The sequence below is a fragment of the Muntiacus reevesi genome, chromosome 6 (assembly GCF_963930625.1).
Source record: "Muntiacus reevesi chromosome 6, mMunRee1.1, whole genome shotgun sequence".
Classification (NCBI taxonomy): Eukaryota; Metazoa; Chordata; class Mammalia; order Artiodactyla; family Cervidae; genus Muntiacus; species Muntiacus reevesi.
Genome location: NC_089254.1, coordinates 10036336 through 10048537, shown reverse-complemented (window position 1 = coordinate 10048537; position 12202 = coordinate 10036336). Strand labels below are relative to the sequence as shown.

Sequence of the window (12202 nt, the reverse complement as noted above, 5' to 3'; positions counted from 1 at the left end):
AGTTTTAGGTTCATAGCAAAATTGAGAAGATACAGAGATTTCCCAACTTTCCTCTGCCCCCACATATATGTTAATACAACCTCCCCCACTATCAACATCCCTCACTGGGGTAGCACATTTGTTACAATTGATGAACTTACATTAATATATCATCACCCACACTCTGTAGTTCAGCTTATGGTTCAGTCTTGGTGTTGTATCTTCAATGGGTTTTGGCAAATACATATGTAATGGCATATATCAACCATTATAATGTCATATAGAATAATTTCATTGTCATAAAAATCCCCTATGCTCCACCAATTTATTCCTCACTCCTCCCAAACTCCTGGCAAACACTGATCTTTTTGCTGTCTCCAAAGTTTTGCCCTTTCCAGAATACCATAGAGTTGGAATCATATAGTATGTAGCCTTTTCAGATTAAGTACTTTCACTAAGTAATATGCATTTAAGTTTCCTTCATATCTTTTTATTGCTTGACAGCTCACTTCTTTTCAGCACTGAATGAAGGTTCAGTTTATTTATCCATTCACCTGCTAAAGGATATCTTGGTTGCTTCCAAGCTTTGGCATTTATGAACAAAGCTGCTATAAGCTTTTGAGCACAGGTATCTGTGTAGACACAAGTTTTCGACTCCTCTGTGTAAATACCAAGGAATGTGAGTGCTGGGCCATATGGTGAGAGAAGGTTTAGTTTTGTAAGAGACCACCAAACTGTCTTCCAAAGTGACTGCACCATTTTGCATTCCCACTAGCAATAAACGAGAGTTCCTATTGCTCTAACATCCTCACTAGCCTTTGGTGGTGGTAGCGGATTTCAGTCATTCTAATAGGTGTGTATTTCATTGTTTGAATTTGGAATTCCCTGATGACCTTTTATGCCCTTGTTTATGTATAAGGCACAGATATACATAAATTCATGCAGTATATCTGTAGTATTACGATTTCAAGGGAGAGGACAACTAGGTTGAAATCCTCCTCCTTAAGGGGGAAATCGGAGAGGCACTGTCTGGGTCGTCAGAGAGGCAGCATGAGGAGAGAGACACAGGACAGACGAGAAGGATTGCACACGCTGGAGAACTGGAACCTGGCCTCGCAGGGAATCTGAGCAATGAGACAAGCCAGGGGAATAAAACTGAGTATGGAAAGCAGAGCGTGAATTAATTTTTGTAACCTGTTTGTGTTAGGCAAGGTTCTCCAGAGAAACAAAACCAGTAGTACATATTGGATAGAAAGGAGGGAGGGAAGGGGGGGAGAGAGAGATTTTTTAACAGTTTGTGCCTCAGTTTCTTCAGCTGTAAAATGGAAATAATAATAGCATCTACCTCAGAGGATTGTGGTGAAGAGGAAATAAGTGACAGAAAGCACTTAGAACAGTGCCCAGTACATAGTATATGCCCAACAAATGCATAAAAAACATATGAAGCCAGTCTGAATGTGGAAGCCAAAAGCTAACTGAGTTTGCATAGTACATGTTAACACTCGCTATTAAATTTTTTTTTCTTTTTTTGCTTTTTAGAATTTTTATTTGTTTTTGGTTCTCTAGTCACCATGAGCCAGGGCAACTCTCTCTAGTTGAGGTGCACCGGCTTCTCATTGTGGCGGCTTCTCTTGTTGCAGAGCACAGGCTCTGGGGCACACAGGCTTCAGCAGTTGCAGGATGTGGGCTCAGCAGTCGCAGCTCATGGACTCTATAGCATGGGCTCAGTAGCTGTAGCACACGGGCTTAGTTGCTCTGCAGCGTGGGGAATCTTCCCAGACCAGGGATTGAAACTGTGTCTCCTGCACTGACAGGTGGATTCTTTACCACTGAGCCTCCAAGGAAGCCCCACCACTTGCTATTAATTTTTTAAATGCTATCTTTGCCACTCTCAGGCGTCCTGTGCCTGTCACTGAGTCAGACGTTAGAAAAGATGAATCCCAGCATAGTGGCCACTGGGGGCCCCACCCTGGTCTACTCTGCAGAACTAACCTGGAGGGCTTTAGCATTCATGTGAATATGAATGTGCTAAGTCGCTTATTCATGTCCAACTCTTTGCTACCCCATGGACTGTAACTGACCAGGCTCCTCTATCCATGAGCTTTTCCAGGCAAGAATACTGTAGTGGGTTGCCATTTCCTCCTTCAAGGGATCTTCTCCACTCAGGGATCAAACCCACATCTCTTGTCTCCTGCATTGTAGGTGGGTTCTTTACCACTAGTGCCACCTGGGAAGTTCCTCAGTTCAGTTCAGTTCGGTCGCTCAGTGGTGTCCGACTCTTTGCGACCCCATGAATCGCAGCACGCCAGGCCTCCCTGTCCATCACCAACTCCAGGAGTTTACTCAAACCCATGTCCATTGAGTCGGTGATGCCATCCAGCCATCTCATCCTCTGTCATCCCCTTCTCCTCCTGCCCCCAATCCCTCCCAGCATCAGGGTCATTCATTTCCAATGAGTCAACTATTCGCATGAGGTGGCCAAGTATTTGAGTTTCAGCTTCAGCATCCGAGGTCAGGGGCGGCGGCCGAGAGGAGCTACCCCACGCCGAGGTCAGGGGCAGCGGCGGAGAGGAACTACTCCACGTCCGGGGAAGTCCCTAGGGAGCTCCAAAAAGGCCCTGAAAGTCATTCCTTTACATTCTCTTTGGGAAAACAGAGACAGATGGAGAGTGCACCCAAGAAAACCAGTGAAATGCCAGCTTAAAGTCTTACCAAGTTCTGGGCTTTTGGCAGCCCTCAGAAGTCTTAAGCAAAGAACAGATTTTAACATTTGAATTCTAACCACACACACCAGAAGGGTGGATGAGTAATGGCTTACCAAAGGACTCCTTTCAGAGAGAGAAAAAAGTTACTTCAGCAAATGCAGATCTGGGAAAACGAAACTGAAATCAAATCTGCAGACTTCCTTCTCCCCACCTTCACCAGTTTCAGCACACCCATACTGAAAAACACTCTGCCATTTCTGAGCCAATTAGAGCTCAGACTGAAGTGGAAGCAGAGGAGAAAAGTGCATAAAAACCTGACTGAAAAAAAAAAGTGTTTTTCTCTAACCTAAAAGAAAGAAGAAAACACAGACATTTGAATGCCTCCTACACTGAAATACATGATTTTCCTGTCGTTTATGTAGAAGAACTTTGCAAGAAAAATCTGGGTGAGTACAATATCTGCTATTAACAGTATTATTACTATCTATAGAAGCATTTTATTGAATAGGAAGGAATTTACTTCTCAATTAGAAAATTGAAATATACTCCAAAAAATAATATTTTAAGCCTAAATTTTTTTAGCCTAGACTGTTCACTGCTGTGACACTGTGTGCTTTATATTAATTGAAAAAGAATCACAACATTCCATAAAATATACAGTTGAAAACTAAAGGCACTTTTCCTCTAGAGGTATTTTTATTGATGAACTCCCCCAAGGCATTAGCAGCATCTTCAAAAAGAACATATAATGAAAATTTAAAAATGTACTTTCTATTAATCTACTCTAAGGAGTTGCCAGAAAATAAAACTCCCTGATAAATCCTCAGATATTAGTGTCAGATGATATGTATTATAAACAGACAGAGACAGTGGTAGAGATGTAGACAGACTACAGGAAGTACTTGAAATTATAACAGCCTTCCTCTTTCCTGGTAAAAATCTTGGGTTTATGTCTGATTTTCTCCAAAATAAGGAACAAGATAGTACAAGAGGGTGAGGGACATACAGTTCTGATTAAAACCCTACTCTTCAGTTTCCTTTTCCTTTAGAAAAACTAACCAGCCCTAAAGTTAACCCTACAGCTGATAAGTATATACATGTTTGATCAATCAACTAACAATCAATTAACAAGTTCCTTTTTAAAATACTAGCTGCTAAGAAGCTCAGAACCAAATTTTTGGGACAGTTGTAGTAAAGCATATAGAACTGAAAAATTATTTTTGCAAATTTCATCTGCATGTACAATGGGAAAATCATGTATTTTGGTGTAGGAAACATTCAAATGTCTGTGTTTTCTTCTTCCTACTATCTTAGAGAAAAATACTTCAGGGTCTTTTATGGTTCCATACAAATTTTAGAATTATTTGTTCTAGCTCTGTGAAAAATGCCTTTGATATTTTGGTAGGGATTGCACTGAATCTGTTGCTTGCCTTGAGTAGTATGGCCATTTTAACAATATTAATTCTTCCAGTACATGAACACGGTATATCTTTGCATCTGTTGTATCAGTGTCACATGGTTTCCAGTGTACAGGTCTTTTACCTCCTTAGATTTATTCCTACCCATTTATTATTTTTGATGCAAGTATAAATGGGATTGTTTTCTTTACTTCTCTTCTGATATTATATAGAAACACAACAGATTTCTGTATACTAATTTTATATCCTGCAATTTTACTGAATCCATTTATTAGTTCTAATGGTTTTTTGGTGGCATTTTAGGATCTTCTATATATATAGTATTATGTTATCTCAAAACAAGGACAGTTTTACTCCTTCATATCCAATTTGGATGACTTTTATTTCTTTTTCTTGTTCAATTGCCATCACTAGTATTTCCAATGCTATGTTAAATAAAGGTAGCAAGAGTAGGCATCCTTGTCTTGTTCCTGATCTTAGAGGAAATGCTTTCAGCTTTTCACTTCTAGTTTGATGTTGACTGTAGGTTTGTTATATATGGTTCTTATTATGTTGATATATATTCCCTGGGTTGGGAAGATCCCCTGGAGGAGGGCATGGCAACCCATTCCAGTATTCTTGCCTGGAGAATTCCATGGACAGAGCAGCCTGGTAGGCTACAGTTCATGGGGTCACAAAGGGTTGGACAGTACTGAGTGAATAAACACAGCACATGTTCCCTCCATACCCACTATACTGAGAGTTTTTTTTTATCATAAATGGATTGTCAAAAGCTTTTATTGAATCTTTTGAGTTGATCAGATCATTTTTATTATTCAACTTGTTAATGTGGTCTTTCACATTGATTGATTTACAGATATTGAACCATTCCTGCATTGCTGGGATAAATCCCTCTTGATCATGTTTATGATCCTTTCTCATTTAGTGTATTGTTTAAGGCCAGTGTTTCTTTATTGATATTCTGTCTGGATAATCTGTCCACTGATATAAGTGGAATGCTAAAGTCCCATAATACTGGTATTAGTTTCAATTTCTTTCTTTATGTTTGTTAATATTTGCTGCATGTAACTAGGTGTTCCTATGTTGGGCTTCCCTGGTGACTCAGACGGTAAAGAGAATCCACCTGCAGTGTAGGAGACCCAGGTTCAATCCTTGGGTCAGGAAGATGCCCTGGAAAAGGGAATGACTACTCACTCCAATATTCTTGCCTGTAGAATTCCACGGACAGAGAACCCTGGCAGGCTACAGTCCATGGAGTTGCAGAGAGTCAGATATGACTGAGCAACTAACACTTTCTTTTTGTGTTGGGTGCATCTATATTTGCAATTGTTGCCTCTTCTTGTATTGATTTATCTTTATGTAAGGTTCTTTTTTTTCTGTCATTTGTTGTAGTCTTTCTTTTAAAATATATTTTGTCTGATAAAAGTGTTGCTACTCCAGCTTTTCTCCTTTCAATCTGTGCAGAATGTGGTTTTCTTTCCCCTCGCTTTCAATTTGCCCATCCCCCTTCCCCACTCCAGCACCTTGTAACCTCTGTTCTCTGAGTTCAGCTTTAAAGGGGAAGTGGTGGTTTTCTTAGATTCCACATATAAGTGAGTTCATACAGTAATTGTCTTTCTCTCTCTGGCTTATTTCACTTAGCATAATGTCCTTCAGTTTCACCTATATTGTCACAAATAAAAGGATTTCCTTCTTTCTCATAGCTAGTGTAAATATGTTTATCTGCTACAATGCATGTGGGAGTGCAACTGTCTCTTCAAAATACTTATCTCATTTCTTTCTGATATATAGTCAGAAATGAGACTGCTGGGTCACAGAGTAATTCTGTTGTTAATTTTTTGAGGAATCTCCATACTGTTTTCCATAATGGTTGTACCAGTTTACATCCCCACTAGCAATGTACTAGCAATGTATTTTCTCCACATCCTCACCAGCTTTCATTATCAGTTTTATTTTGAATAATAGCCATCTAACAAGTGTGAGAGGTTACCTCATTTTGATTTCGATTTGTATTTCCCTGATGATTAGTGATGTTAAACACTTTTTTCCTATATCTGTTGGCCATTTGTGTGTCTTCATTTGAGAAATGTCTGTTTGGGTCCTTTGTTTATTTTTCAAATAAGATTTTTTTCTTGCTATTGAGTAGTTTGAGTTCCTTATTTATTTTAGAGGAGAAGGGGGCAACAAAGAATGAGATGGTTGGATGACATCACCAACTCAATGGACATGAGTTTGAGTAAACTCCAGGAGTTGGTGATGGACAGGGAAGCCTGAAGTGCTGCAGTCCATGGGGTCGCAAAGAGCTGGACACGACTGAGAGACTGAACTAAACTGAACTGAACTGAGATATGGTTTGCCAGTACTTTCTCTCATTACATAGGGTGCCTTTTAATTCTGTGGATTGTTCCTTTTGCTGTGCAGAAGTTTTTTAGATTGATTCAATCCCATTTGTCTGTGTCTTCTTTTATTGTTTGTGTTTTTGGGGTCATAGCCAAAGCTTGTTGCTCAGACTAATGTCAAGAAGATTTTCCTCTATTTTCATATATAGTTTTTTAGTTTCGGGTCTTAGAGTTAAGTCTTTAATCAGTTTGTGTTTTCTACTCAAGATCACTTTTTCATGGGTCTTTTGTAGTTCCAAATGAATTTTAGGCTTTTTTTTTTTCTATTTTTGTGAAAAATTTCATTGGAATTTTTATAACTATTGCATTGAATCTCTAATTGATTTGGAGAGCATAAACATTTTAATAATATTCTTCTAATTCATAACACAGGATACCTTTCATTTATTTGTGTCTTCTTCAGTTTCTATGTTTCATAGTGTTCAGTGTAGGGATCTTTCACCTCCTTCTTCAAATGTATCCCTGAGTAATTTTTATGCTACTGTAAGTGAGCTCATTTTAATTTTTTTCAGATGGTTTACTGTTAGGATATAGAAATGCAGCTTTTTAATATTGATTTTGTATCCTGTACCTTTTCCTAATTTGTTTTTTTTTTTTTTTGTTCTAAAGGTTTTCTCTTTTTTTTTTTTTTTTTTTTGGTGGTGGTTTCTAAGGTTTTATGGGCTTCCCTGGAGATTTAGATGGTAAAGAATCCGTCTGCAATGCAGGAGGCCTGGGTCCGATCACTGGGTTAGGAAGATCCCCTAGAGGAGAGCATGGCAACCCACTCCATTATTCTTGCTTGGAGAATCCCCACAGACAAAGGAGCCTGGTGGCCTATAGTCCATGGGGTCGCAACTGAATGACGAAGCACACACACAAGGTTTTATGTGTATAACATCATTGCAAACAGAAACAATTTTGCTTCTACCTTTTCCTGTTTGGAGGCCTTTATTTGTTTTTCTGCTAATTGCTCTGGCTAGGACTTTTAGTTTTATATAGAAGGAAAGTGCATGGAGTGAGAATTCTTGTCTTTATCTTAGAGGAAAAGCATTCAGTTTTTCACTACTGAGTATGATGTTAGTTATGAGCTTGTCATATATGGCCTTTATTGATTTTAGGTAACCCTAGAGCTTCAATGTGGAAACAGTTTCAGACTTTATTTTTGGGGCTCCAAAATCACTGCAGATGGTGACTGCAGCCATGAAATTAAAAGACGCGTGCTCCTTGGAAGGAAATTTATGACCAACCTAGATAGCATATTAAAAAGCAGAGACATTACTTTGCCAACAAAGGTCCGTCTGGTCAAGGCTATGATTTTTCCAGTGGTCATGTATGGATGTGAGAGTTGAACTGTGAGGAAAGCTGAGCGCCGAAAAATTGATGCTTTTGAGCTTTGGTGTGGGAGAAGACTCTTGAGAGTCCCTTGGACTGCAAGGAGAGCCAACCAGTCCATCCTAAAGGAGATCAGTCCTGGGTGTTCATTGGAAGGACTGATGTTGAAGCTGAAACTCCAATACTTTGGCCACCTCATGTGAAGAGTTGACTCATTGGAAATGACCCTGATGCTGGGAGGGATTGGGGGCAGGAGGAGAAGGGGACGACAGAGGATGAAATGGCTGGATGGCATCACCAACTCGATGGGCATGAGTTTGAGTGAACCCCAGGAGTTAGTGTTGGACAGGGAGGCCTGGCGTGCTGCAATTCACTCACGGGGTCGCAAAGAGTCAAGACACGACTGGGCGACTGAACTGAACTGAACTGAACGCTTTAATACCTAATTTGTTGAATTTTTATCATATAATACAAGTAAAGAATTTCATCAAATACTCTTTCTAGATCTATTGAGATGATCATATTATTTTTATCCTTTATTCTTTTAATGTGGTATGTTGCATTTATTGGTTTGCATATCTTGAAACATTCTTGCATCCCAGAGATAAATCCCATTTGATTATGGTATATGATCTTTATAATGCTTATAATGTTCTGTTGAACTTCATTTGCTTGTATTTTGTTGATGATTCTTACATTTATGTTCATCGGCGATATTGGTGTGTAACTTCCTTTTTCTTGTACTGTCCTTTAACTGACCTTGGTATCATCTTTATGCTGGCCTCATAAAATGTACTTATATAGCTGTTCCCTCCTTTTCTATTTTTTGGAAGAATTTAAGAAGAATTAATTCTTCTTTAAATATTTGGCAGAATTCACTGGTAAAGCCATGAGATTTGAGATTTTTTCCTTCTTTGCGAGGTTTTAATTACTAATCCAAACTGCTTACTCATTATTGGTCTGGGAGGTTTCAGTTACTGATTCAAACTCCTCACTCATTGGTCTGTTCAGATTCTTTACTCATGATTCAGTCTTGATGGTTTGTATGTTTCTAAGAATTTATTTATTTCTTCTACATTGTCCAATTTGGGGCATATAAATGTTCACAGTAGTCTCTTAATATACCTTGCGTTTCTGTGATATCAGTTGTAACATCTCTCTTTCATTTGTAATTTTATATATTTGAACTTGCTCTACTTGTTTCTTAGTCTAGCTCAAGGTTTGTCAATTTTGTTTATGTTACAAAACAATAGCTCCCAGTAGCAAGGCAAGATTGATGCCTCAGTCACTGATTTGGCTGGTCTTTTCTCTTTGCAGTGTTATTTCCTTCATGCCCTGCTGCTTCGAGATACAAACTATTTTTAAGAAACTTGGTATTGATGCAAAGATCTTCTTTGAATATGGTGGAATAGAAGGACCCTAAGCTCACCTCCTGAACACACCCAAATCACTATCTGAAGAATTATCTGCAGAACAACCATCATTGAAAAACACTGAAACCTACTAGAAAAGATCCTCTACAACTAAAGACATAACAACAGCTAAAGCCTATTCCCGCCCCCTCAAGGTGGGTGACCCACGGATAAGAAAATAATTATATTACAGAGGTTTTCTCAATGGGAGTGAGATTCTGAGCCCCACATCAGTCCTCCAGTTCAGGGGTCTGGCAGTGGGAAAATATGACCTTTTCCATGGTTCTTCTAGTTTCTATTTCACTTATTCCTCTGATTTTATTATTTCATTCCTTCTGTGAACTTTAGGTTGAGTTTGTTCTTAAGGTATAGCATTGGACTGCTTATTTGAGACCTTTCATAATGTAGGCCTTTGTCACTATTAACTACTCTCTTACAACTGTTTGTGCTGCATCTCATAAGTTTTGGTGTACTTCCACTTTTATTTGTCTCAAGATATTTGTTGATATCCCTTTTGACTTCTTTGATCAAATGTTTGGTCAGAAGTATGTTATTTAACTTCCACATATTTATGAATTATCCAACTTTCCTTCTATTATTGATTTCTAGTTTCATATCACTGTGGTCAGAAAAGATACTTGATGTGGACTTCTTAAATTTGTTAAGACTTCTTTTGTGAACTAATATAAGATCTATCCTGGAAAATGTTCCATGTGTATGTTGAAAGAATGTGTACGCTGTTGCTCTTGGATGGAATGTACTGAATATGTCTGTTAGATCCATTTGACCTATAGTGTTTTTTAGGTATGCTGTTTCCTTATAGATATTTTGTCTGAATGATCTGTCCATTGTTAAAACTGGGATATTGAAGTCATCTACTATTATTACATATGTCTATTTCTCCCATGTAGTTTTACTAATACTTGTTTTATTTTTAGGTACACTGAAGTACCTAAATTTTGGTGCATTATATATTATCATCTTGATGAATTGACCACTTTATCATTATATACTAACCTTCTTTGTCTCTTTTGGCCGTTTTGACTTAAAGTCTATCTTGTCTAATTACTACCACTCCTGCCTTCTTCTCGTTGCTATTTGCATGGAATATATCTTTCCATCCCTTTATTTTCAGTGCATGTATGTCCTTAAGTCTAAAATGAGTCTCTTGAAAAGACAGCATATCACTGTTGGATCTGTTTTTAATCCATTCAGACACACTATATCTTTTGATTGGATAATTTAATTCTTTTCTATTTAAAGTAATTATTGATAGGTAAAGAGGTAAAGGATCTCTCTTCAGGAGATGCAAGAGACATGGATTTGATCCCAGGGTCAGGAAGATCTCCTGGAGCAGGAAATGGTAACCCACTCCAATATTCTTGCCTGGACTATTTCAGGGACAGAGGAGCCTAGTGGTCTACAGTCCATGGGGTTGCGAAGAGTCAGACACAACTGAGTGACTGAGCGCACACGCACACAGGATTTGCTATTGCCGTTTTGTTTGCTGTTTTCTGGCTGTTTTGTAATTCCTTTGTTTCTTCCTCTCTTGCTGTCTTCCTTTGTGATTTGATGACTTTTTGTAAAGGTATGCTTTGACTCTTTTTTTTTTATGTTTTGTATATCTGTGCATGCTTGTGTCCTAAGTTACTTCAGTCATGTGCAGCTCTGCAGCCCTATGCACTGTAGCCCGCCAGGTTCCCCTGTCCACGGGATTCTCCAGGCAAGAATACTGGAGTGGGTTGCCATGCTCCCCGCCAGGGGATCTTCCTGACCCAGGGATCGAACCCAGGTCTCTTAAGTCTCCTGCATTGGCAGACAGGTTCTTTACCACTAGCACCACCTGGGAAGCCCTTTGTATATCTACTACAGGTTTTTTACTTGTAGTAATCATGAAGCTTTACATTATTCATCCTATAGATATAATAGTCTATTTTAAGTTTATAACAACTTAACTTCACCCACATACAAAACCTCTACACTTTAACTTAACTTCTTCCTCCACATTTTGTTATTAATGTCACAGTTTACATCTTTTATTCATATCATATCTATTAACATGTTATTTTACTCACAGCTATTTTTAGTACTTTTGTCTTTTACTTTTATATCAGAGTTAAAAGTGATTTATCTACCACCATTACAGTATTAGAGTGTTCTGGATTTTACTATATTTTCACCATTACAGTGTCATACTTTCATATTCTTTTCATTTGTCAGCATATTTTGTTACAACTCAAAGACCTCTCTTTAGCATTTCTTGTAAGATATGTTTAGTGGTGAATAACTCTACAGTTTTTGTTTTGGTCTGGGAAAGTCCTTATCTCTCCTCCATTTCTGGACAACTTGAAAGTTTCTTAAGTATTCATGGTTAACGCTTGTCGTTTGGCACTTTGAATATGTCATCCCACTCTCTACTGGCCTGTAAGATTTCTGCTGAGAAATCTGTTGATAGTCTTATGCAGGTTCCCGTGTATGTGGGATTTTTTTTCTCTTGCTGCATTTAAAATTCTTTGTCTTTGATTTTAGTCTTACTATGTGTTTTAGAGAAGATCTTTCTATATCAAAACTCTTGGGGAAATCTATGAGCTTCAGGAACTTCAATGTCCAAATCTCTACCCACCCGCCACCCCACCCTCCAACAACTGGGAAGTTCATGGACATGACTTTTTTTTTTTTTTTTAATTTTAATTGGAGGCTAATTACTTTACAATATTGTGGTGGTTCTTGCCAGACATTGACATGAATCAGACACGGGTGCACATGTGTCCCCTGTCCCGAACCCCCCTCCCACCCCATCCCTCTGGGTCATCCCAGTGCATCAGCTTTGATTGCCCTGTTTCATGCGTTGAACTTGGACTGGTCATCTATTTCACATATGGTAATATACATGTTTCAATGCTATTCTCTCAAGTCATCACACCCTCGCTTTCTCCCACAGAGTCCAGAAGTCTGTTCTTTATATCTGTGTCTCT

General features: G+C 38.5%; 1 protein-coding gene across 3 annotated transcripts in view; it reads left to right on the top strand.

Annotated features, from left to right (window-relative positions):
• Positions 1-12202, top strand: part of SAMD9 (sterile alpha motif domain containing 9) — a 34227-nt gene that overhangs the window by 11478 nt on the left and 10547 nt on the right. Inside the window, exons 1-2 of one of the 3 annotated variants that reach the window (XM_065938831.1) lie at positions 2535-3130; positions 9133-9382. The gene's annotated coding sequence lies outside the window, so the exon portion shown is untranslated. Of the gene's footprint in view, positions 1-2534; positions 3131-9132; positions 9383-12202 lie in introns of those variants that run through there. The other 2 variants (XM_065938832.1, XM_065938833.1) reach the window with 2 other exon arrangements.